The sequence below is a fragment of the Lepisma saccharinum genome, chromosome 1 (assembly GCF_977018435.1).
Source record: "Lepisma saccharinum chromosome 1, izLepSacc3.1, whole genome shotgun sequence".
Taxonomy (NCBI): domain Eukaryota; kingdom Metazoa; phylum Arthropoda; class Insecta; order Zygentoma; family Lepismatidae; genus Lepisma; species Lepisma saccharinum.
In genome coordinates, this window is record NC_139229.1 from 138,637,551 (window position 1) to 138,663,903 (window position 26,353).

Here is a 26,353-nt window from a genome sequence, read left to right on the forward strand (position 1 = left end):
TTCCCTAGTGAAGGCGCGGACTGGCAGCCCTCAAGCTTACCCTAAACACTGATCTCATTTTGACCATACCCTGCATAATTTTGCGCCTCCTAAGCCCACTAGCTGCTTCTAATCATAGATGTATTCAGTTGGTCACAGTTTTCTTGTTTCAAGATCTCTAGTAATCCCTTTGGCTTTCTAATGACAAAGTTAAATCAGCTATTTATGGGATGATGATATGTGAACATTTCTAGTATAGATAATATTCATTAGTAAAATATACATGTAATGAACACCAGAATACACTTATTTATTGCAACATTCACATATCTCTAAGTATATGTACTTAGTGAATTTGATTGGGTGGGCACAGGAATTTTTGGGTAGGCGCTTGACCACCCGTGCCCACATCTGTCGCCGTCCCTGGACATACGTATAACTCAGGTTCAACTGTATTTTATTTTACTCTCTTCCTCTCTTTTCTTCTGTGTTCAACTTCCCCTCCTCCCTCTTATTCTTCTCCCGTTCTCTTTCCCTTATCCGTTCCTATCTATCTCTCTGTGTCACATTCCCTCTTGCACTATCTCTTCCTCTCCGTCTTTGTCCTCCTTCTTTTCTTCTCTTTCTCTCTTTTGCCTTGTTTCGTTTCTCTTTCTCTCTTTGTTTACCTATATGTCTCTGTCTTTCTCTTTTTCCTTATCTTCCCTTCATGTTCATTTCTTTCCCCTGTTCTAATCCCCGTTCATTTTTTAAAAAATTAATGTTTCTTTCCGTATTCCATCTTGCCAGTTTCTCTACCCGTTTCCCTCTGCGAGTCTGTCTACTCGCATCTTTCCTGGCTAAAGCCATCGATTGAGTGTATTTTCGCTTTCATTGTGCCCGACAAGGAAATAAATAGTCTGAACATGAAATTGCTGAAGATGTATAATCGACTTTTCCTTCAACTATTGTGTGTAGAATTTCTTACCACAATTATTTTCATTTTTAAATAGCACCTCAGCAAAGCCTTGACATCATTACAATATGGAAATACAATACTGAGTGAAATACGTTCACAAGACGCTGCCAAAACATACATTCTGAGCTCGAATCTCAGAAAAGTCATGATTTTTTGGGTTTGTTCTTTAATTTTACTATTAATATTCAATATTCGACAAAAATAACACACAATAAAGGTAAACTTACGTGTGCATGTGTGTATGGGTTCTTCCTATAAGTAAACACACACATAATTGAACGCAAAGAGGAGACGAGTACATTTCGATTTTTTCAAGATTTCAAGTCTAGGGATGGCCAGATCCGGATCCTGGGGGATCCTTGAAACTTGGCAGGTGTATAGAGGGGCCCAAAGGAAGAAATACGTGTTTTTTTGTTTCAGCTAAAAAAAACTGTTTTAGGGGGGGAAAAAACCCAAAGGTCAAAATGAAGACAAATTGACGCGGGGATCTGACCCCTGTGTGCCACTCCGATTTCCATGAAATTTGGCAGGTGTATGGAGGGACCCAAAGGAAGAAGTACGTGTTTTTGTGTTTCAGCTAAAAAAACGGTTTTAGGGGGACCCCCCCCCCTCAAATGTCAAGATGAGGAGAAATTGAAGTGGGGATCCGACCCCGAAACCACGTAAATATGGCATAGGAAGAAACAGGGATTCAATTTTATATGTAAGGAAAATAAAGATCACGCAAATATTGGCCCCAAATAAGAAAAAAATTATAAAATATTATTGTTTCTTCTCGCACATTCTTTAGAAGGTACGCCACAGTAGTTACAGTATTGTCCACAGCGTAAGAATCTCTTACAAGCCTGTCCACCACCATTTTCATCTATACACCTGCCAAATTTCATGGAAATCGGAGGGGGACACAGGGATTGGGATTCGAAACCGGGGCCCTTGACGTCGTAGCGCCACTCCGTCGGCGGGTATCTTTGGAAACTAGCTTCTTGCCTAGCTTCGCAATCCAGAACTCCTTTTCGTCAAATTATTCAAGTCTACATCTAATCTGCTTGACCAGATAATATCTTACAACTACAGATGGCAACATTGGAATTTATCTATGTGCACCAGCCTGCCTTTTTGTTGGCAAGACCCACATGGCCCCTTCCAATTACCATTTTTCACAGAGCTGAAGTGATATTTATTTCAGTACATCTCGTTTCAGTTTGTGGCCTCATTTGTGGCCTCATCAATAACGGTTGACATTTGGGAAACTGAAAAATAATTTACGGGTTTTCATCATCTCTTCAGTGTTATTGAAAAATTTCCAGTAAAAATAACATCCCAGCGTTCTGAACCGTAGCCAGTCTGGTTCGCCCTTGCACAGTGTGATCATTGTTCACAGAAGAGAAAAAAAATCTCCGTTGTCAAAGGCGACCTCTCGCTCCTTGTCACGACGCGAGCTTCAGCTGATCTCCGCTACGCGCCACGGCGTAAGCGTCGCAGCAAAACAGAGGTGGGAGATTCCGAACTGAAGAAACGTCAAGGTGAAAGTAAACCAACGGCTCCTTGACAATGAATCACGTTCTCAACAGACGAGAGAGGAGAACTTTGTTCTTGGTACCGTTGGTTTCGCTTTCTAATATTCTCAGACGATGTACCGCTTGGAGGAGGGGCTGGCTTTTGTTTCTTCCGTAAGATACAGAATAAACGGCAGCTTAAGTACAAAAATTGAAGGTATCATCACTTCGTTGCATGTTGGAACATACAAAAGGGAAATTGCAACTTCCGTTCTGCTTGTACTTTGTTTCGAGACCTAACAATCAGGCACGTATTTATCATTATATTTCAGGAGCAAGGACGTATTTAGGGGGGGGGTCCAGGAAATTCGGACCCCTCTGGAAAGACTTACGAAGTACTAAAGTTAAATAATGAAATTATAAAATAACTAAAATTGAAAAATGAAAATATACTTTTTCGAGGTTACTTATTTCCGCCGAACTTATTGGAAGTCAAGGGTTATATTGGGATCATACCAGGGTGCGAATGTGCGAAATCACTGCAGTCAGTGGCGGCTGGCCAAGTGCAACAAGTGCAGATGTTTTCACCTAATTTTCAAATTAATATTGACATTTTTCATTTGCTTGTTAAATTAAACTATTTCCCAGCAGAACCCACACGATAATACTCAAATAATTCGCCGCTCGGCGCTACGCACGTGCAGAGTTCGTCGTAGCATAAACAAACCAAGAGCAGAAGCCGCCAGGTTGCGGAAGACTTTAGCCGGATGTCATGGCAACGGTGACGTCACCTAGCGTTGGAATTGAACGGGTGTCGCCATCTAGGTGCAGCAGTTCTCTCGTCGACAGAAAACATTGCATCCAGTGGTTGTGGCAAAATCGTTGCGTTCTCGCGAGATCTTGTTCCGCGTGTGTGCCTCGCGTTTCCTATCATGTGTTGTGTTCATGTGTTGAGCTGTGGTTTGTACAATGAACTCAGTAAATGACTTAGTGTGTAATTTGTTGCAGACACCATTTTCCAGATGGACGGATGAAGACAAAAAAGACGTTTTAAATTGTGGGGGTCCCACTGACACTTACTATTTGTTTTTCATTGCCTATAAATGTACTTCTTCACCTGTTATTTTAGGCACGAGCCGCTACTGCAGTGCAGATTGGTGGGGGGAAGGAGCAGACACACACACAAACACACACAGTATGTACTCACACATACATACATGTATAATGTCAATAAATATGTATAAATTATTAAATAATCAAATTATATTATAAAATATACAATATATTATATCGACTGCCCTTCATTTAACATTAGTTCAAATTGAAGATTTTAATATACAACTAATGCTATGAACATGAACAATGATTTGCGTGTCTAGGGAGGAGGGGCAAAAATTAAGAGACATGAAGAAGATAATAGTTTCTTATATAGAATTCACATTTAAATGCTATTGCGTGTTTCATTTATATATTTACATACTTTGCGGTAGCTGACGAAAGTCGATGAGAAATAGAGAAGAAATAACAAGTCGGACTAATTTCTGTGTTCTGGAGATCGCTGGGTTCAGTGTCCTTAGAGATGAGGCTGTTTATTGTTGTCTGTTCTTTCGTGTATGTTTTCGATATTATTCCAGTAAAGTATATTCGACTCCCAAACTAACATTTATGTTTGTTGTTAGAACAAAAACTCTACCCCCTCGGAAAAGTTTGGTGTGTGTGGGGGGGGGGGGGGTGAGGACAAGATCGTTCGTTGGTGGGGGAATTCCCCCCTGTCTCCCCCACGATTTCGCACGCTGGATCATACGACTTTGAATGGCAGTACCAAAGAAGAATTATGTAAGATTTATAACTACTTATAATAATATGCATAAAATATTACCAGGAACTTTACTTTTCGTCAACTGGATCTAACATCCTTTTTTGATATTCAATAAATATAATTCTTTATCCATTTGACATTACTTTCCTTGCCAGAGCAGGATTTTTTTTTTTTGTTCTTTTACAAATTTTGCCGACCTCAACTATACGTAAGCTAGATAATGAATACAGTCTTTTTACCTAATCATGTACAAGAATATAATATTAATTAATTCGAATATTATAATTAATTTAATATAATTATAAATTATTTTAATTTAAACATTATTATTATTATTACTATCATTTTGAGACACTTGGTTTGGATCCCCCGAAATATATTTCTAGATATACGTGCCTGTTCAGGAGGGGTCCGAACCAAATGTCTGACATGTAATAATAACAATAATGTTCATAATTAATAAGATAATAACATTAATATGTCTATAGCCTTTATCTATTTGATACAATGAAGGATATGACGCCTCTATATCACTTTAAAACATTTGGGCTCATAACAGATGTAAGCAATGCAATTTCTTTCTTTCATCAATCTGAAAATATGTTTTTGACAACTTCATCTAAGCAGCACAGCAAATATATCCTCCTGTTTTTACAGTCTTATTTTTCATACCAGATAATGATCTTTCTCGCAAAATATTTACGAAGAGCTATTCTCAATTTTTGTGGCGTGCACTCGTCCTGACGAAGAAGAAAAAATAGAAACGAAGAAATATTTTAAATGTTTGCAATATTAAAAAAAAAATAAAGAAAATACTTCTGTGAAACCTGAGCACCAGTGTGGCCTTTCCAGTGCTTATGAGCTGTTGGTGTCCCCCGAGAATTCCATTCGGGCAGGTTCAAGAGTAGACGAAATATTTTCAGCTACTTCGGTGGTCAGGGCTGTTAAGTTTTACTTTCTCCTTCTTCCTTCTCTTTCTTTCCGTCTTTCATGATTTCTATCTCTATCTTTTCTAATCCATTGCTGTCACTTTCCCTATTTCACATTCTCTATCTCTAATCGGGAGTGGACATTTTAAAGTGGGATGCGAACAACCTTTTGTGCCTCCACCTTGTATTGAAGCCGGGACCCCTAGATTAGAAGGCGACGACGCCATCGAGGAGGCCAGAAAATTTCTCCTGTGGGCTAATTGGTGGACGATTTTTTCTTTTTACGGGGCTAAAGTTCCTCGTCTACGCTGACGATACCCATGTTGTGTATAGGTTATGTCTGAGGAATAAAGGTCAAGTAATCAACGAAATCGCGACAGTGAAGATGAATGGATAAAACTGAAGAAGGGGCAATCGCCAATGAACAACCATGTCCAAACCGGGACTCGAAGACCCTCCTCCGCCTTCCCCGAATTAGAAAGATGAGGGGGAAAACTTATTATTATTTTGATGGTCGATAACAGATATAAAGTTAAATTGACTAGTATTCTAGCAGAATAAGGAAACTAAAAATTAATGCAATAATAAACGGTTCACGAGATTTTAAGAATAATAAAGAAAAACAGTACTGCTGGATAATCACTCACCTGGTGGATAGAGTAGAAGACTCTCCCTAAGGATATAATAATAGTTATAATAATTTCGCAATATTAATATTGCAATATTTTTTAAAATTATTGTTATATGTCAGTATCCATGAGGGAATTAATTCCTTCCCCAAATTCTTCTTTATAAATCTGGTTGTACGTTAGAAATTATGTCATTCAAATAAAAAAAAGATGAAACGTACTATTAAATTTTGGGATTTGGAACAATTTCTCGTGAAGATGTGGTGCCTCAAGCGCCCGCCATCGTTGTCAATAGCAACGCTTGCAAAAGCAAAGCGCGAGAAAGTCGTAAGACGGAAACCGTTATCTCGCAATGTCCACAGCCTTATTTTCCTTCCATCCCAGTTTGCCGTAGTTTCGCCGGAATGGGAGAAAGTGGAAACGAGTGTCGGAAGTGAGCATTGTCATGCTGGAGGGAAGATTGCATCATTCCGGGCAAGGAAGTATTTGCAGTATGTGAACCAGCGCCGAAAAAGAAAAATACAATCCCATAGACATTGTGCACCTGACAACCCAAGAAACCCAAGATATCAACACCTTGCAGACCAATGCAAAAAACAAAAGAAGTTATAAGCTGTCAATCAAATGCAATGAATCTCCAATGCTGTATTAAGAGACAGTAGCTCCAACCTGTTTTTTTTTTCTGGGGGGCAAGATTGACAAAGGATATTTTATATACACACACGAATAATACATATGCGTATTTAGGATGTGAAATCCTGAGGGGACAGGGGGGATTTCCCCCACCAACAATCTTAGTTTCAAAAATCCCTCCCACCAAAAGTTTCCGGGGGGAAGTGTATTTTATAAAAGCAAAAGGCGACCAATTATTTTTACTTCAAATATACTTTACTAAGGATAGTATCGAGAACACACACAAAGTAATGTGTTCGTGAGTGTTACATACTTTCTCTCTCTCTCTCTCATTCAAGAGACCATTTACAGATCTTACACCAATGACAAACGTTATATTGATATAATATATTCATAATAAAGATAAAATATCAATGAAATACGGAAATGACTATGAAATCTAATCGATTTATACTAATAGAAAGCAAAAACTAAACAAGAATTTAAAACATAATAAAAATATTTCAACTACTTTGTCATTTATTGACATCCTTAACCAGTCAGTAAAGGAATTAGTTTGCTACTTTTTAAATATCTGATATATATGTAAAAGTATATACTTAATAATAATAATAGTAAAAATAATGTATTTTAAATATGAATTTACTTGTATATTTATAATTATAAATATGTGTGTGTGTGTGTAGATTAAGATCTTCCTTCCCCCCACCAATCTTCAATGATTTCGCACCCAGTATGTATTATGTATGCGTATATGTACCGTGCTGTGACCGTGTGGTCCTGGACGAAGCGTAACAACTTTATTCCTGAGATTTCAGCCTGTGATTGGTACTAGTGGCCACCCACCATCGTGAGAAAATTGGGGAGCTACGAATGAGTAGCGTCTAGCGTGACCCTCTCACGGAAACCTAGAACAACGACTGTGGAACTCCAAAACTGGTTGGATGATGTACCATTTCCACAGTTTGGAGTGAGGTCGGCAGTTAGTAGGTAAGCCCTGGCACTCACGGACTGTTGCGAAAATGTATTTGTATACATATGGGCGTGTGGAGCGTGTATGTGAATTTGGGGAATTTTGTAGTGGCAGAGAGTGCCTCCCTTCATCCCCCCCTCCAAAATTACTAAGGCCCGATAGAGCGTAATGAGATTAAAAAATGCATGTAAGATATACATATTAATATCCAGTTCGAATTAGATAAAAAGTAAATATAATCGGAAATTTTTATTCCCACAGGTAGATAGATATTGTTTCAAAGAAGTCAATCCAAATCGTGTCATTAAAATAATAATAATAAATACATATTTAACAAACAGCAGGCCATGTTTATTTTTAAAATGTAATATTGTAAATTTCGTTTTTCCATTTTTTTAAAAATTATCAATTCAGTGTCAAGTTCTCATATTGGAGAAATTATCCCTTCCATCTGGAATACAAATATGGGTATCTTGTTGTGATAAATATCTCAATAAAAATGAAAAAGTATGCATAAAAGCAATGTAAGGATTGGAGAAGAGTCCCTGTCCTTGCGCCGAGGGTTCTTATCGGTTCATTTCCGCCGCGACATATGTCAAGACCTTTCTTGGTGGGTTTTCCCACAATCCGGAGTATCATTACCGCCGCGCATACGTGAGTTTATGAAGTTGCCCAGCTGCAGCTGTGTTTATCTTTGATTGAAAAGGAAGGTCATTGGTAAATGAATGTAAGATGAAAGTATATATGAGGGATCTACATTGGGAAATTAGTATTTATGTAAAACTGAGACTTGTAAGAGACGACAAGATGGCTGAGAATATGAAAATATCAATACATCGAAATGGACAAATGTGTTGAGTGTGTTCTATCGAAGTACAGAAGCTCAGGCGATCTTCGAGGATGCCTTCGAGCATTTGCATACCTACAAGAATTCAAATAACGTTTGTACTGTTCTTGTGCAAGTGTATCGAACTATTGTGTTTATATATACTACACTATACTATATAATTACTTATATAATGTTTGCAAAAAATAACACTGTATTTACAATGTTTTTTGACGATTAACGATAAATGATTAATAGTTAATAGGCTGATGCTGATTTATGTATTTTGTGTTGTGGAATAAAATTGATACAAGTAATCCTGTGTAACGTATTTTAAAATAAGTAAAGAAAAGTCATATTTGACTCTGTGGATAGGTTTAACATTTCAGTGTAACACAGCTGTGCAACGTCATAAACATAAGTTTGATTTTATGTTTTAAGTCCATTTTATGCACTATGCACCATGTGCCCATAAACACACGTGCGCGCGGCGGTGATGACACTCTGGATTGTGGGAAAACCAGCCAAGGATGGTCTTGACATATGTCACGGCGGAAATGAACCGATAAGCAGCCTCGGCACAAACGACACGACACCTTGGAGAATACGACAGAAAACAAATTAAATTATTTCACAAAAAATAGTCATTTTCAATTGTCTAAAGATCAAGATATTATTTCTTAACTTTGTATTACATGTTGAAGTAGCTATACTTGTTTTTCGAATAAGACACCTATACTTCCGTTTGGTTTTTCATTTTATCGTCGGGAGTCCACAGTATCATACGTAAAGCGGGCAAGTGAAGCGACCTGCCTTAAGACTATATTGATACGTAGCCTTTGTCAACAGAGATTATGCAATATGTTTACAATTGCTTTTTTACGTACGTATGATGCCATTAAACTTTCACTAATTCACGATGCGGGCACTTGAGTGGATATACGAGACTCCAGATGAATTCCTAACGTTCCATATACGAAAAAAAAGAAGAAAAAATGCGTGATGAATCCAAACAATGAACCTTTTGACTTGTCAATGCAGTTACTTAAAGTTCATTTACAATTCAAAATAAAAGTATGAATTTATAAGAATATGAATGTCTTATGAATGAGGAAGAGTTTTTGATTAACTGATGATATCATAGTGCTTTAAGAAAATAAATATGACCTTAAGAAACTTGGGGGGAGGGGGGAGATAAGATTCTATGGTCCGGAACTCGGATCAGGTTCGTTGGTAAAAATGAAGTAATGTTTAAACAGAACTACGATAAACAGCAGTAGGCTATAACATGGTCATTTTTTTATATCAAGGGATGCTTCTAAAAGAAAGATTATTCATTACATGTATAGAAAGTGGCTTCCATGTGGAACATACGTCTACAAATCTACGAACGAATTTACCAAATTTAATGCACTTTTATTCATTGCCGAAAACTTGTTAGTACCTCCATCGTTCTTGGATGGAAAGGTAAAATTTCCAGTGCACATTGACCATGCCGTGAAGGCACATAGGGGAATCATCAGCTAGGGACTCCCACATTCTAGATCCCGGGCATTTTTGGATAATCAGCACCACGCTTCGGCCGCCTTTACTTACACCCAAAGCAACAATTTATCTGAACCCTAGAGCCACATTACGCATTGACAAATTTCAACCTTAGATCTTAGATTTAGAACTGAACTGATTAGATTATACCCAAACCTTACGAAAATCCTGGGTACGAAGATTCCGAAAAAGATTTCCCGGGTCCTGTAAAACGCATGGAAACGAAAAGCTACCTTGATTTCATAAAACAGCTAGACAGTTAGATGTTTTACGGTGGCAAAATAGGGTCAAAAATCCCTTTGCGGCCGGATATGTCTTTAAGGTTGCCGACCATGACCTCATTTCAGGGACACGTCAAGCGTGGAAGACGATCGTTCCAATGACTCATCGCTTTCCGTACAAAAAACGGTGGAAACGGATGCAGTAAACTGCACATCCCCCTGGAAGGTCTAGATATCAACACACACGACTTATTTGCATGGCTTTCGTGCTCTTCTTGGGGAAACCGCGTTTACCACAAGATCACAGAAACATGTCTTCTCCTTACTCTTGAGGACAATATTCTTCAGACCAACTTCGGTGACAGCGGGTAGTGTTGTAAGCTAATAGGGTTTGAATACTGGGTAAGGTACGAACGTTTCATTCGGTTTTATACCCCACCAATCAAATGCATTTTAACTAGGGGTGAGCCGATACCGATGTATCGATATCGGCCGATGATATAGTGGCATTGGTATCGGAAAGTCGGAAAGTATCTGTTGGATTTTATTTAACGATATCGGCGATACTTTCCCGGCATTTTGATCGTTCGCGGATCTGCAAAAATGCCGGGCGATACTTTCGCGGAGTAAAACAAAACTAGAAGTTTCCATTGATTTTGTACCAATATTAGGTGAAAAACCTGTGTTTTGTGACGATAAAATAGGTAGTTTTATATTCTGATGTAATTTTTAATATTTTGAAATAAAACTCTTGGTAAATTGATACTTATAATTGGAATGGAATATGAATCCACTAAACAATATTTTGAACAACTTTTAATTGTTACAATTTTCAAGTATCGGTATCACTTCAGCCCTAATATTAACATCATTCATCATCCCCGTCGTGATTAACCTAGGTTAGAAAAATGACGCAAAGTAACAGAAATAAAAATGCAACCTTTTTTAGCACCAATTTGAACTGAGACCAAAACATAAATCACTCTCCCAGCCCTAATGGAAAATTACCTCCAAATTAATTCACTGAGACCAGTTAGTCTGTTACAATTGAAACAACATTAGCCATAATTATTTATAAGTGTCAATAAGTATAGTTTTAAAAACATTTTACATGCTTACAAATGGTGTAAGCACAAATAGAAGTTTACTGAAAGCATCCATATTGAAAAATATGGATGCTCTTAAAAGACAAGGTTACCGTCCTCTTTTGGCCTACATTTCATACTCTTCCCCTATGTAAATTGAGTATATGGTGTCTGTATTTCCAAGTATGTCTCCTATACGCTACCTACACAGGCCATTGGCCATTTCTTAAGGTTCTCCCACTATGTACAGTTCATTGCGTGATAATGCTTTTATTTCTATCTTCGTGGATCGCATAACGGTCGCAACATGCGACGCTGAATAACAATGGATGCATAAATTGTAAAGTTTATTTCCACGCACATTCTTCTTTTTTCAGTAACTTCTGATGCACAAACCAGAAACATTTTACGACACGGTGTAATAAAAGTGAAAAATAACAATATATCTCTAACAGTGTAGCAATCACGGGCAAATCTTTACAGTCGTGTATGTACATGGGCGTCCGGAAGTGGGGGCAAGGGAGGGCCGTGGCCCCCCCTGGAAAACGAAAGTCAACCAAAAATTACATATTTCACACACATAATTTAATTTCAGCCACAATAATGTGTGTTAATTATTGCACGAACATGATAAATTTAAATTTAAGCAATGTTTTTTGAGGGATGAACACTATTATTGGGGAAAATATGCCATGTTGCCCCCCCTGGAAAAAATACCTTCCTTGCCCCTCCCTGGGAAAAATCCTGCTGACGTCCATGTGTATGTAGATCTGTTGTGACGACAAGAAACTATTTCTTGACCATCACTGCACTCATACTAAATTGTTTCATAGTTAACGAATAGCCGAATGTTTTGAGCTCATTGTTATGTTTGAATTAGAACTACTTAATTACTATTAAGGCAGAGAGAACAGGGAGTAAAGTATACGGCGACAAAAGGGAGATTAAAATAGATATGTGTCGACACTGGGGGGGGGGAGAAAGATACATACAGGCACAAATGGAGAGAAGTAGGAAAATACATGGTGACAGAAAGAGAGAAAAAGGAATAGAGAAAAGAGAAAGTTAGACAGAGAACAACGAAAGAAGATACACGGTATAGAAGCAAATGGAGGGAGGGAGGGAGGGGTGAGATAGAGAGAAAATTGAGAGAAGATAGAATTATAGATAAAGGAGGAATGACATAAAAGAGAAAGAGACATGCAAACGCATTTGTTGCAAACTGACTTTAATATGATACGCAGTGGCGGCGATTGGGTTCCAAAACTAGGTGGGCAATGTGCCAAAACTATGTGGGGGGAGGGGCAAGGACAGATAAGTTTACTTTCCCTTGGTAGATAATGGTTAGCATATATAGTGCGGGGGCAAAAGTAAGTTTTCTAACGTTGGAAGCGGCCCCGGCGCCCACCCAGCGTCGAATGACATGGGTACCTGGGGGAAACCCTGGGGGGTAAAGGCGGTCAGGGGCGTGATGCTGATCACATAACCCCCACTCACGACCGGATCAACACCCCCTATACGCCTTCATGGCGTGGTGCTAAGCACAGGGGAACACTTTATCTTTTTTATGACTTTTTTTTTTAAAATTAGAGTTACATTGTTCCTTCTATGGTATTAGCCTATTACATTTCTTTGTCTATTTGATATTTGTACCCAATCTAATTTATAGTGCATTAATGTCATACAGAGCTGTCTGTGAGGTATTTTTTTTTGATTAGCTGCAATTTTTTTCTTTAAGGGAGTGATAAGGGGGAAGGTTGTTCTGGAATTTTATACCTGCAGAAGTGGCAAAAAAGGGGACCAACTGACCCTAATCGCTGCCACTGTGTATTATAGCAAGGGCACATGGATCAGTCACGTGGGCAGGGTTTTTGAAAGGGAGATTTGGGGTTACGTGTACGTTTTTTAGTATTCGTTAGTAAACCCAAAATAGTATAAGCATCTGTATTTAATATATTTAAACAAATAATATTCAGTATTCACTGATCATGCGAAAATAGACTTATGTTTCTGTCACAACCGGATTGCCGGCATAACACATGCTATATTCACATCGCTGGTAAATGAAGATAAAGTGAGTGAAAGGACAATGCTGCTGCGTCTAATTCATATGCTCCTAGACAGGCGTCCTACATATCCTAAGCTATATCAGGCCCTGTTAATCGCAGGATACACAGGATGAGTGATGATTAAACGAAACAGATGAAAGCACAAACACATTGAATCGCCAAATTTGAATGCAATTGGATTTCTAACTTTCAAATTCTAAAATGTACGACGGAAACATACAGATTAACCATGCTACCGACATAAATTTTTGTTTGTTTTGTATTTAGTTTATTTTACGTCGTCTAATTCCTCTACGGGTTACACGACGATGAAGATCGCGAATCTAGGCAAATGTTTGATTACTTGTAAGTTATTCATCGTCGCTTCTGGCTAATCGCGATGATGAGGATGAGTAATGATTAGATGACACTAACGATGGGATACTCACAAAGAACACCCATGCCCAGACCGGGATTCGAACCCGGGAGCTTCGATGGCAAGATCTAAGCACTGTACGTCCTTGACCACCTACCTATGAAAATGATGAAGGAATAAAAGTAGTGTAACATCCTCGAGTTACGGATGATTCTAATCTCTGTCTTCCTAGGGCACTATACGTTAGCCACGAATGCTGGAGCAATCGAGATAGATAGGACATTGAAAACAATAATACGAGTCAAGGACAGTTTCAACAGTATGTCTACATAAAAGATCAAGGTATATGAAGGGAAAAGGACTGAAAGACAATGTGCATACCAAGTGAAGAAGTTTAAAGTAAAAGTAGTTGTGCATGTAAGCACATGGCACATGGCTTATTCTCTACTAACTCTCTCTTTCTTCTCTCTGCCTCTGTATTTTTCCTATTTCTATTCTCCTTCCTTTTCTCTCCCCTTTCTCTCTCTCTACAACTGGTTTTTAGAAGCACGTGTACGATTCGTGAGTCGAATTGTGCACACAAATGCATGAATATGGTGAAACTTGCTGCAACTTGATGACCATTAACAATTAGAAGTATGTTTATTTTTGTAATAATGTAATTAGAAGAATTAATTAAAAATAAGAGAATTTATAATAAAGTAATTGTAAAAGTCATCCGATTCAAAGAAGAAACAAAGTCTTTGCATTCAATATGTTTGGACCCTCGCAAAGGGGTAACATGAGTCCATCCATTATTTATGACATTCTTTACAAATATAGGATATGCCAATAGTATAAATATTTCTTCCGCACAAGGTAATGACTAATAATAAAGTTATTAACTAAAGATAAATCAATTACATTCTCAGAAGGGAAGAAATTTTCTTCCCTGGTTGGATTTGGAAATGCAGAGGCAGGAAAGAAAAACTGGGGGGGGGGGGGGGCTGCTTTTCCCTCTCAAATTCGAACGGTGGTCAGTGGGGTATGGTATAATACTCTATATTCCTTGGGGTATGCAGTGGCGGCTCGTGGTGAACCAAAGTGGAGGGGCGATAGCTCATAAATTTGTTCTATTGATTTGCTTTATTTTACTTCGCCTTTTGTGCTTCATTTGGCTAATTTGCGAAGATGGGGATGAGTGATATGATGAAATTGATGAACAGACTGTTAGACACTCACAAACATCCATGCCCAGGTCGGGATTCGAACCCGGGACTCCTTGCGTCGTAGCGCGATGTGCTAGCCACTCCGCCAAGGGGGCCGGCACAAATTTGCTCTACTAGTAATGTGAGTTTAAGTGATGAATTTCGTATAAGAGCCAACGTGATAAGAAATTGATACGTTCGTGTTTACTGAATATCATGTTTTACACGTTTGCACATATTATAATAAATTAATAATTATTTAAGAAGATGGAAGAAGAAATAGAATTCTAACAGATTTAGTCGTTTAACAGAGGGGAAAATTCAGAAGAAAGGATATTAATTTTTACCCAACTTGATAAGCACAATGACGAAGATTTACGTGCATTGATCGTGAAAATTTCTAGCAAAAAGTTACACAGAAAAAGTTTCCTGCCCAGCATTACTAATCGATATGTGAAATAGGGCACCAAAATAAATATCTCACTGGATAGGTGATATCTGCGTTACCAGAAGCTCCACAGTAAAAACTTCAAACTTACCAGAAATCTTCTTCAGACATGCTTGTAATTAATGCTTTTGTCCTTTAAAGCGAAATTTGCGAGTGAACTCACGGCCTCCCTTCTTTGACACTTGTTCTACATAGATTCAAATTCGGCCTAGGTTTTTTATGTTTATTTTTTCATCCAGACTTCTGACTTCTGGTAGAAAAACTTCGCACCAACAATTTCTCCACACTGTTCATTGCGACGGTGACAAACGCACAACTACAGCATACAAATACCGAAAAAGCTTCACTTTTCCATGGAAAACTAAGAAACAAGTGTCAATACTATCGTCTTCCCATCCGATCGTTTTATTGCTTCGGGGTTGCCAGACAATTTTCCCAAATTTCAAGAAATTTTTAGTTCACAGTTTCCTGTAGCGGCTCTTGGTGAGTTTAGATGACAAGTTTCTGATTTATTTAACGTCCGTCTTGTCACATTATCAGGAATTTTTTCGAACGTGCTAATCAAAACATCTAATTAAATCTACATGATGTACTCCACATCATTGTAATCCAAATGTACTTTTCACTAAACTCAGAAAAAATACAACGCATATGTATGATAATTTTGCGTGTAACAATAAATCTATAGCAGACTTCCGTGGCTAGCATACCGCATTACAAAGCCACTGTTCCTGGGTTCGAATCCCGGCATGGGTATGTGTGTTCTTTGTGAGTGCTCTTCTATCAATTTTATTATATCATCACTCATCCTCATCGTCGTGATTACCGAAAAGTAGCAGAAAGCGACGGTAAATAACAAAAATCAAGCAATAGTCTGTACATTTTCAGTTACCGATATTTTCTTTCCTCATTGGAAATTGCGTTATTTATTGCTCTACTCTTATGTCATAAGAGAATAAGATTATGGAATACAGAATGATATTTTTCAACGGTTGGTAATTTTCTTTGTTATGTTAACTTCATTGCTTCTGGCAACTCTTCATTGTTTACCGATTTCCGGAGCGAGGGCCAGTTTCGCCTAGGGGGTGGGTTTCGGACGACAAACCCTCCGTCCTCCCAGCCACGGATCCCGCGCGTGTTATTCCCTTCAGTTCCCTCGACACTTACTCCTCGAGACCGCGCCTGAGAATGCGCTACGTCTCGTAAAGTGGGAGGACGGCGCCCCGCCAGATTTCTCTCCAAGTTGCATATTCCCCCGCACGGTGGCGTGCAAACTTTGCAATTGTCGCGGAAGAATGAATACAAAACCGACTAACCAACGATCTATAAGCAATGGAATATTTGCAATTCAGACAATGTAAAAGCTAATATATAAATGTTAATGTAATGTTTGTTCACTTGTGGTTACACACGGCAGTGCGGCGTCCGTATCGTCCTTATGAGCGGCCGCCCCTGGGGGTATGGTATCCCCACCTAGCAAAATCTATTCAAAGCATCTCCCAGTTGGCTCACTATCATTATACGTTAAAAACAAGAGCATCCCCCTAGTTAGCTCTATGGCTCAACCAAATACCCCCTCCCCCAACTGAGCAGTGGCGGATCCAGGAAAGATAATTGGGAGGAGTGAATTTCATTCGGATACCTCAACTAGCAGCGTCTGTTTCTGAACCCATATTCACTCTTTTGCTCTACAAACCTCTTGTTCTTTCTTCGTTCTATCTGAAAAATGTTAAGAACACATAACACTTTAGCTGTCAACAATGTTACGCATTACTACGACAGTGCATCATGTAAGTCGCATTATTGCAGGTAAACAAGACTTTGGCGCCTCAATCTATTGCCATCGCAATCCTCCTTGAGGTTTGTACGTGTTCTGTCCACGAGTTTGTGCTACCGTTTCATGTAAGCACTATCCATCTTCATCATTGCAATTAACCCTAAGTACAGTGGGATGCACAAGTATTGCCGGCAAATTGTCCATTACGTTTTTCATTAATTTTCTCTTGTATCCTAGGTGATTTTAAGGAACTGATTTTTACGTATGCTGGTGCACAGGTCGTCAACAGCTTGTTTACAGTTTTGTTCCAATTCTTGAAGTTCTAATGTGTAAAAATAAATATGGCGATGGGCAATTTGCTTGATAAATAATTCAAATGCAAACAATACAAGATCTCTACAACGACCTTAAACCGTTCTGGGACAGAAAGAAGACTTGTAGAGACATATCGATGAACTGTGCATCCACAGAAATACGTTATTTCCCACTGAAAATAGAGCAAAGTAATGTTTCGTTTCACTTACTTTTATCGGGTGAGAGCTTCTCTTACGTCGGCTGCTGTAGAGGACGAGGACTTAGCACTGCCACAAACTACTGGCCTTTGGCGTCGGTGGAAGGAGATTCCACCAATCGAGTTGAAGAGAGGAGAGTGTTACTGACCTAGAAACTTGAGAAACTTCCGACTACAAAGCGAGCTTCACTTTCACTACGCGCTCAAATCTTCCATCCTTCTCTGCAAGCAAGAAAAATCTAACGGTATAAACAACGACGTACAAATTATTACGTATTATCTTGTCATCTGGGGACCATGTTACGCAGCCGTGATTTTCAGCATCGACGCAAATTATTACGCCTGTAATCTTGAAACAAAAAGATTGTTTCTTATTGGAACGGAAATAATGGCAAACGCCTCAAAATACAACAAAAAATGAAAGTCATGTTTTCCCTTCCCAGGCACCTAAGAATGTTCGAGTGATTTCTTTTCGGATAGCGGTGTCGAAGAAGGTAAATATTAGCATTGCGCACGTGTTACGGAAGCTTATGATAAGTGAGCTCTTCTTGTGAGAAATTACTTCATAACTTGCCGAAACAAATAGTTTGCTACTCGTGCTTACATTATCTAGCCCTATATCTTTTATTGCACAAAACCACTTACTTGCAGTGGCTGCGATTGGGTTCTAAAACTGGAGGAAGAGGGGGACATGTCAGTTAATTTTCTCTTGATAGATTTGGTTTAACATAGTGCGGGCAACTGCCCCCTCCATGCCGCCACTGCTTACTTGTGTTGTAATTATTCGAGCAGTATTTGGAAAGTTACTGCTGTTAAAGTTACTGGCTACAGTTACTCAAAAAGTAACTCAGCTACAGTAACCGTACGTCAAAAAGTAACTGTTTGCTTTTTAAGTACACTTGATGCACAGAAAGGCTCCTCAAGACTGAACCTACAGTTTAAAGTTGAATTAGAACCACTGTGTACTTCCACCGGGTATACTTTACTCAGACCCGTATCCAGGATTTTTTTGGAATGGACCAGACCAGTAGGTGAATTTTACATAAATTTTCTCATATTATACACTGTATATATACATATATATAAGTGTGGGGTGGTGTATAGGAGAGGGTGGGTAGATAAATTTGCTCATTTTGTTACGAAATGTTGAAGAACAGCATTTTCTAACCTATATGTATGCAACCACGTGACACCCACTTTCCAAAGTCCCTGACATTTCCAGGTATTTTACGTAACTGTGTAATCATTTAACATGCTAAAAAATAAGAGTTACACTTCAACTTTGTAAGTTAATCAAATGAATCACGTTTATTGAACATTTTTGAAAATAAATGAAAAATAAAATGAAAGAACCTTTTTATAAGCAATATTACCCAAAAAGAAAGATTGTTGGGAAGATAAAACGAAACGCGTTTCCGGTTGCAAATTCTGCAAAGCAAAAATAATTTAATTCCCCTGGCTTTTCCAGGTTTTGAAAGCTTTTTTTTTTAAAAAAAAATCATTTGTTTCCAATGACCTCAGTCCAGTGGCGTAGTGCAGTTCTCTGGGGGCCCCTCTGCAAGTAAAATATTGCCCCCCCCCCCCCTCAGCGGAAAAAAATAAACATCGAGATGATGCCAGAGTGGGACAGACGCACAATAGTTACCAACCCCCCGTTTGTGGTCAGGGTGGTCTGAATCTCTGATAAATCACTGGATGAAGAAATTAGAAATATTTTCTCTTACTTCAACTCGCTGGCACAGCCAGGGTTCTTTTTTAAGGAGGGTAGAGGCTTCACACATCCAACTATTTTGTTCGTGATCCTTTGCATTTTTTGTTCGAAGCGTCTTTTCTTTAATGTAGGTTAGATATAATACACATATATTTAAAAAAAAATACTGTTTGGGTAAATTGTTTAAATGATAGTAAATACTCCTTTTTTGGACTTAGAGGTGGATGCGCCTTCAGTCCAAAAAGCAATCCTCTGGCTATGCCAGGCCAAGATTCAACTTAAGAGCGCTCACACTACGCTTCTAATACTAATACTGAGTTATATACTCAAGCAAACTTATAATTTCAGTTACGGGGATTGAACTGGACCTCTACATTGTCAATGGTGACCTAATATCTTCGGGTCAATTGCAATCTGCTGCTAAGAAATAAGAGGCGGACTCAAGTCTTAAGAGATAGAAAATTAAGCAGCGACTGGACTTTATTCCCTGAAAATTTGTCACTCAATGAAATGCCTATTGGAGGGATTGGAGCACTTCGAGTACTGTATACTTTGTATACCCTGCTTGGCGGAATTGGGGCTACTGGACCTAAGGGCAAAGGGAAAATTGCCCCTGGGCTCAACATCCTGAATTTTTGGGCCCCTTTGAAGTAAAACGTAATAGGTGTGGACAATGTGGGAAATTTACCTCAGATCTTATTTCAATCTCATACTATTACGAAACCCACGTAGGTATAAAGGTATGAGATGAGAGAAGCTTCCTATCGATTTCCGTATATGAGCAAGTAACTTAATTCTGAATTTCGGAGGAAACCCATAATGTCAAGTTGCCCAGCCCCTCTGCTTATTATCGCAGACGTCGTCATATGATATGTTACTGGGAACCAACTTTGTGTTTCGTAAATCCATTTTTAAATAAGCGACAATAACTGCTGAATTTCTGGGATTATATTAAATTTCAGGATGACAGAGAGAACATAGCGGGGTCCCTACAGCTCGCCCCCCCTCGCATTGCGGGGTTTGCGGGGGCGGCTGCTACGCTACTGCCTCAGTCCTAGCACTTTACTTTTTTTTTTTTACATAATATTAATTAAACCTACGCCATTGAGTGGCAGAATGGACAGTTGCAGAAAACCCCTGATGTTGGAGAAAGAAAATAAAGCTTTTTATCCTTCTGCTCAGTGGTGGCGAAAAGGGATCACAGACATTGCGGTGCAGGCGGAGAGCTAAATGCCCCTTTTGTATAGCATTCATTGAGGAACCTTTCTTCCATAATGTAAAGAGTATAGAAAATTCCCCTCTATTCTAATTATGTGAAACATTTGTGACACTGTAATAGAAGAAACCATTCAATAATGAAGGGGTTCCTATTTGTCGAGTGTCAAACCACTGTTTTTGACTCATAAAAAGTTCAGACAATTTTAATAATGTACACAGTATTCAACAGAAAGTCCTACATAACCAGTACAGTGTCTGTAGTGGCGCAAGAGTCTTCTTCCCTTATAGCAAGTACAGTATCCGAGCCGAGGCATAAAGGTCGGGACATGGATTAAAAGGAATGGACTGTCCCGACTAAATCAGAACGTCTGATAGCCTTGCATGAATGGTTATAGAACTAAAATAGCCCAATTTTGCAGACTGCAGACTTCCAGAGCCTGCCTCTGTCCAGAAACAACCTATTCATTTGAGCAAGAACAAAATCGAAATTCATGCAAAATTTGAAAATCCATCAACGTAATTTTTGTAGGTTTTTATACGTTCAAATTAAATTTTTTCATGGCTCGAGGGGGGGGCATGGTCCCCCTGCCCCCTTTGGTACGGGCCTGACTTACTTAATTCTAGATAAATTATAACTCGTAGAATATGCTGCATGCATGATCAACGAAAATATTTTTTTTTTTTTACGTATGACAATCTATAAATAAATTATTACTTTTATCAAATGATAATAATCCCCACGCACAGGGTAGCCCACCAAACAAAACTATACCCAAAACAAAGATGGCAATAACGTTTGGGTATAGTTATGGTAAGAATTCCAAGTAAATCCTTATAGGCTCCTGAAATTTACGTCATGCAAAACATTTGCTCGCAACAAATGTACGTACAGACAGATTAACATTTTATTGCTGTCATTGTCATTGTGCGCCCCTGCTCGTTAAAAATAAATATTTAAAAAAATATTAATTCACACCTACATTTATACTAGGTATATGCAAATATGAAAATACATACAGTAATTGGAATCAAGGTAAAAACTAGTACAAAAGATAATAATAAGACAAAACACAAACTGTAAAAAATCATATACGTATGAAAATAGTGTTACTAGAAAAAAATACGATTTTGTCTTACCAGTCTTTCGATCACCAGTGCAGTCAATCTCACTTTCGTCGTATACTTCTCAAATAATATAAAATCAATATTAGTTTGGAAAACTACCTCTCTGCTGATGAAGACGTCACAGGTAGGTCAAATACAGCATGTAAGCAGTGCGTGTTTCTTTTGTTTGTTTTCTATCAAGAGTAAATTTGCGATGATAAAATTGCCTATAGTTTCTCGTGATATCTTTTATGATTTTTTCTAAACTCAGATTAAATTCTTGTAGCAACTAAATTCCTTGGACAGTTGATCTTGCATTGCATTTGATAAAAATAAGTCCACACGTTTCAAAATGGAGTGGCTTCTCTGATGATATAGGGATAACGTTACGTCCTTCCCTTGTAATCAAGGGCTCCCAGGATCAATACCCGGTAGAGGCACATAGTGGTTTGGACGCCTCTTAAAACTGTAGGTCCAGCCCCGTATGCCTATCTGTGCATAAAGTGGGCTTAAAATCAAACTAACGTTTCATGATGGCAGATGAAAAAGTGGTTTCACACTCTATACACGTGAGGGCGGACCTTACGTTTGCTTCCATTTGCCTAAGCTAAATGGTTTTACAATAAGAAACGAAATTATCTGCATTTATGGCATTAGTCGAGCTACAAGTTTTTAATAACAACTTTCCATTGTAATGTGTGATTTCAAAGTGTATCGGGGACAAAATGGACATCAACATTATGACCAAACCAAGTGTAGCAACATTAGATGTTTTAAAATAAAATTCCATGCCTTGAATGGCTGATGTGGTATTTCATTTACGTGAAAATATTTCAAGGTAGCACGTTCAAAACGAATTTTACTTGGTTTCGGGCATTCCAAATTCTCCTTATACGGGGTGGAGTAAAAGTCATGATCCTATTTGAACTGACCTTTATTTTGACATCTTCTTGCTTATATCAGAGGTGTTTTGTCAGTTAAATAGAAGATACTCACGAAATTTATTGTGTGCGAAAATGAATAAGTATACCCCACATACAGCCCGCGAAATATTAGCTCTTTTGCGTGACACTTTTCCGGGCAGAGTAATATCCCGTTTTGGTGATTTGCCATGGCCGACCAGGTCCCCGATTTGACCGCTCCAGATTTTTGTCCATTGGGGATATTCGAAGAATAAGCAAGAGACGTTACAGCAACTAAAGGACAATATTCAGTCCCCGCAGATTCTTGCCAACACCACAAACGCAATAAAAAGAGCCCAAATTTGCATCAATTAGATGGTGGTCATTTATTGGATGTTATCTTGAAGACATAAAACTTACAAGTATCAATAAAAGTTTAACACAAGAAACCTTCTTTGTTTAATTTAAAACCCAAGCTATAGGCTAGGAAAATCAGGTGATGACTTTTGCGCCACCTTGTATTTCCAAATCTCTTATTGGTCTATAGTTTCAGAGATTAAGAAATGAATCTCCCAGCAATTTTACGAGTAGTTTGGTGCTTTCAAATGCAGTGCATTGTTGGGGAGGATCGGATGGCCAAAGTGGAACCTCAAATTACCGATGTTTTGACAACACCAATGAGCGACTGGTTTCATTTTGATTTATTATACTGCACTTCAGCTCTTACATGAGTGGAAAGTTAGGCTGCCTCCCCAGGAATTGTGGTTTGTTGATTTTTGTTATTTAGCGTTGCTTTTGGCTAATCGCGACGATGAGGATGAGTGATGAAATTTATGAAGGGACACTCACAAAGAACACCCATAGCCACAGGTCGAGATTCGAACCTGGGACCACCTCCCCAGGAATTAAAACTGGCTGTGTGCACCTTTGTCATCGCCAGCTACTTACCATGTTACACGGTAGTCGTAAGGTAGGTACCGGTATTTGTTGTCGGTGCGTACCCGAGATTTTCGAAAAGGCGCGTACTTACACCTTTTTTAAGTACTCCGCCGTTATTTTCCATGTTCTTCCTCCTTCGGCACGCATGAAACGTTTTACGTTGTCCAGCGAAGTGGCACGATTTTGGCAAGGATCAACGTGCACCTACAGTCACACGGAAGTCATACGATGGATATTTGTCGTCAGTGGTGTGCCCAGGATTTTCGAAAGGAGGATTACGTGACTCTTTTTGTAGTCTGCCATCATTTTGCCATCTTTTCCTACCTTAGACGTTCTTTTTTGCATAGAATACTGGGCCACGTGGGGGGGGGGTACGTAATTCACGCCCCCTCCGGACAAGCCACTGTTTGTCATGCAAGGAAAGTTATGCGTTAGCGAGTGATTTTGGCGAGGATCGACGCCCATTGTTGCGGCTAGTCCAAAACGACAGAAAAGGGACGCTAAAATAATAAACATCAAATTATGCGGAGATAGCAGGGGCGATTCCACCATGTAGGAAGTGAGAAACTACGTACAGTTCATTTTTACTTATTTCCAGTTCTCTACTTTTTAGGAGTTTAATGCGTGTTAAAAAATTTTTAGGGCAATGTACGTACAATTGCCTAGGTTAGCTAATGTCAAGAGTTGACTGCTCTCGGTCGCTCCAGTCCAAAGACGATGGACACGGGCTTTTCTGCCGCTCGCTGAGGAATCTCGGCGGCCATCCTACAAACAGATGGGTGGGGGCATGGTTCTAGTATCATGGGTGGGGGTGGAAGGGGCAGTGCAAGGTATTGGGGAAAGGTTACGAAGATCGGCGAGGATCGACAAACCAGCAAGACTTTCCTCAATCAGCGATGCCAACCCCAAAAAAATGTTACTAAACCAAGCACAATTTGATCTTTGTTGGCACTTAGCACCGTTTCTACCACAATCTGCAAACGCCAATCCCTGGGAGAGGGAAATCGAATTCAAAGGAATAAGTTTTCAGGAAATAAAAATAAAATTATGTCCAAATCTTATTTCTACTTCCCCAGCGGACATGTTTCAAACGAAAGGGAGTATGCCGATCCAGCGGAAAGCTTTTATACAACCATCCTCTATCTTTTCTTCATCCTGTCCGATTTAGTTCGTCAGGAGATTTTATGGTAGGAAATCGATTAATTTGACTTTACGCACAGCGAGACCTACAACTTTGGTTTATATCTTTCTAACCCTTCCTCCACATTCACCTGAAACCACTGGCGCCGGCAGATTAATGTTCAGTCTCCTCAGATTATACGAAGCTGACCTTACAGGCCAGGAATGAGGGCTGCAGAGTGTGTTTGGCCTTTTGGGAGTGTGAATCATTCTCCAAGCCCTTCTTATCTTGATGTGCAGGACAGACTAATCTTGATATTGTTGTTACAGCTAGCAAGTTCAATACAATTTACTGTGAAGAGATTAGGAGGGGAAAAATGCTACTTGACAGGTACGGCAATGAGCGATGTTTTCGAGACCACGTGCATGAGAACTCATAACTCGCGTATATTTCATCATTGTGGATGTGGTTATTTGCAGAATGTTAAAAAGTGCACTATTTCGTCTTACTTACACTAGCATTCGCATTCTTAAACCCGAAGGTTTATGGCTGCAGCAACACAAGCCTTCCATCTGTCCCTATCTTGGGCAAGATCAATCTATTGGTAAACAATTTTCTCAAACCTTTTTATGTTCGATGTTGAACCCATGTCGTTTGTTGCATCATTTTAAACAATTTTGGGGGGAAATTTATACTATTACATAACTGTTAAAAATAAGTAACGCAAGTTCAAAACTCTAGAAAAGCAGATGCAGAAAAAATAATTAATAATAAATCCTACCACAATATAAAAGCATTTAGCGTAATTTCAAAGTAAGCAACACTTTTTATTATCGTCAATCCACACGACAGGGAGGGGGAAGAAAATATAAATTCTTGCAAAATCTGAAATATCGTCAATGTTATTTTTGTCGATTTTTATATGTTCACATTTAAATATTTCGTACTTCAAAGTGAGGAGCAAGGCCCACCCTTGCCACACCTTGAGCATGGGCCTGCAGCTAACATTCTAAATGCAATGAGTAGTACAAGCAAGACGCGTGAATGTAATTGAACCCATTTTTCAAACCTTCCTCGGTTTACTATAACTTCTTCCTACACTCCGAAAAAGCCACGAGTCGCCACTGGGAGATAGTGTCGCCACCCACCGTCACACGGGAGCGATAACATCGGTATTAGTCGCGCGAGAAATGATTTGCGTTTCCGATCGAAGTGCCGCGATTTTGGTGGAAAACGAGGGGTCCCGGGTTCGATTCCCGGTGGAAGCTCTAGAATCTCGACGATGACCTTGCACTGCGATAATAAATGGGAGCTACGGGAAGGTCACATGTGACTACGATCTCGAAAACCAGAACTGCGGCGATGGGACTCGATGCTCTGACTATACTATGCTTCATCGAACGAAAAGTTGCTTGGCACTCCATGGGCTATTTGCGACGGGGAAAGGACAGACTAATCTTGAAATCACATTCAAAGAAGAACGTGTTTGAAACGTACTGTCTGTCGATTTGCTTCCTCCAAGTGCATGGTTTTTCTTCAAAGCTCTAAACAAAGCAAAATGTCTGGTGCCACTGTTACCTGTACAATCCAAAGTGGTCTGATCTGTGTGGTCTTGCACACCTTCTCGTCACGTCGGTGCATTGTGGCATTAACGCATTGCAAACTAATATTTCAGAATTGAAGTTTGCACCACTGATTGTGTTTTTGTTGAGAGATTATTCTCAGCATATAAGATGATACTCACAGACAAAATTGCGGAGTTCGACTGTGGATAACATGAAAAAGAATTGTTGCCTCACTACGGCGAAGAGTGGATTTTATTAGCAAATTTCCAATGGTAAGTTCTGCCATCACCGTAGGGTTAGGCAAAACATTTAACGTTATGCAAAATAGTGCGTATTTCAGGATATAGGTGTCCC

General features: G+C 39.1%; 1 protein-coding gene across 1 annotated transcript in view; it reads right to left on the reverse strand.

Annotated features, from left to right (window-relative positions):
- LOC145989084 (clavesin-1) overlaps positions 1 to 17,521 on the reverse strand; it is a 52,679-nt gene extending 35,158 nt beyond the window's left edge. Inside the window, exon 1 of the mRNA XM_083124381.1 lies at positions 17,454 to 17,521. The gene's annotated coding sequence lies outside the window, so the exon portion shown is untranslated. The remainder of the gene's footprint in view (positions 1 to 17,453) is intronic.
- Between the last annotated feature and the right edge of the window lie 8,832 nt (positions 17,522 to 26,353).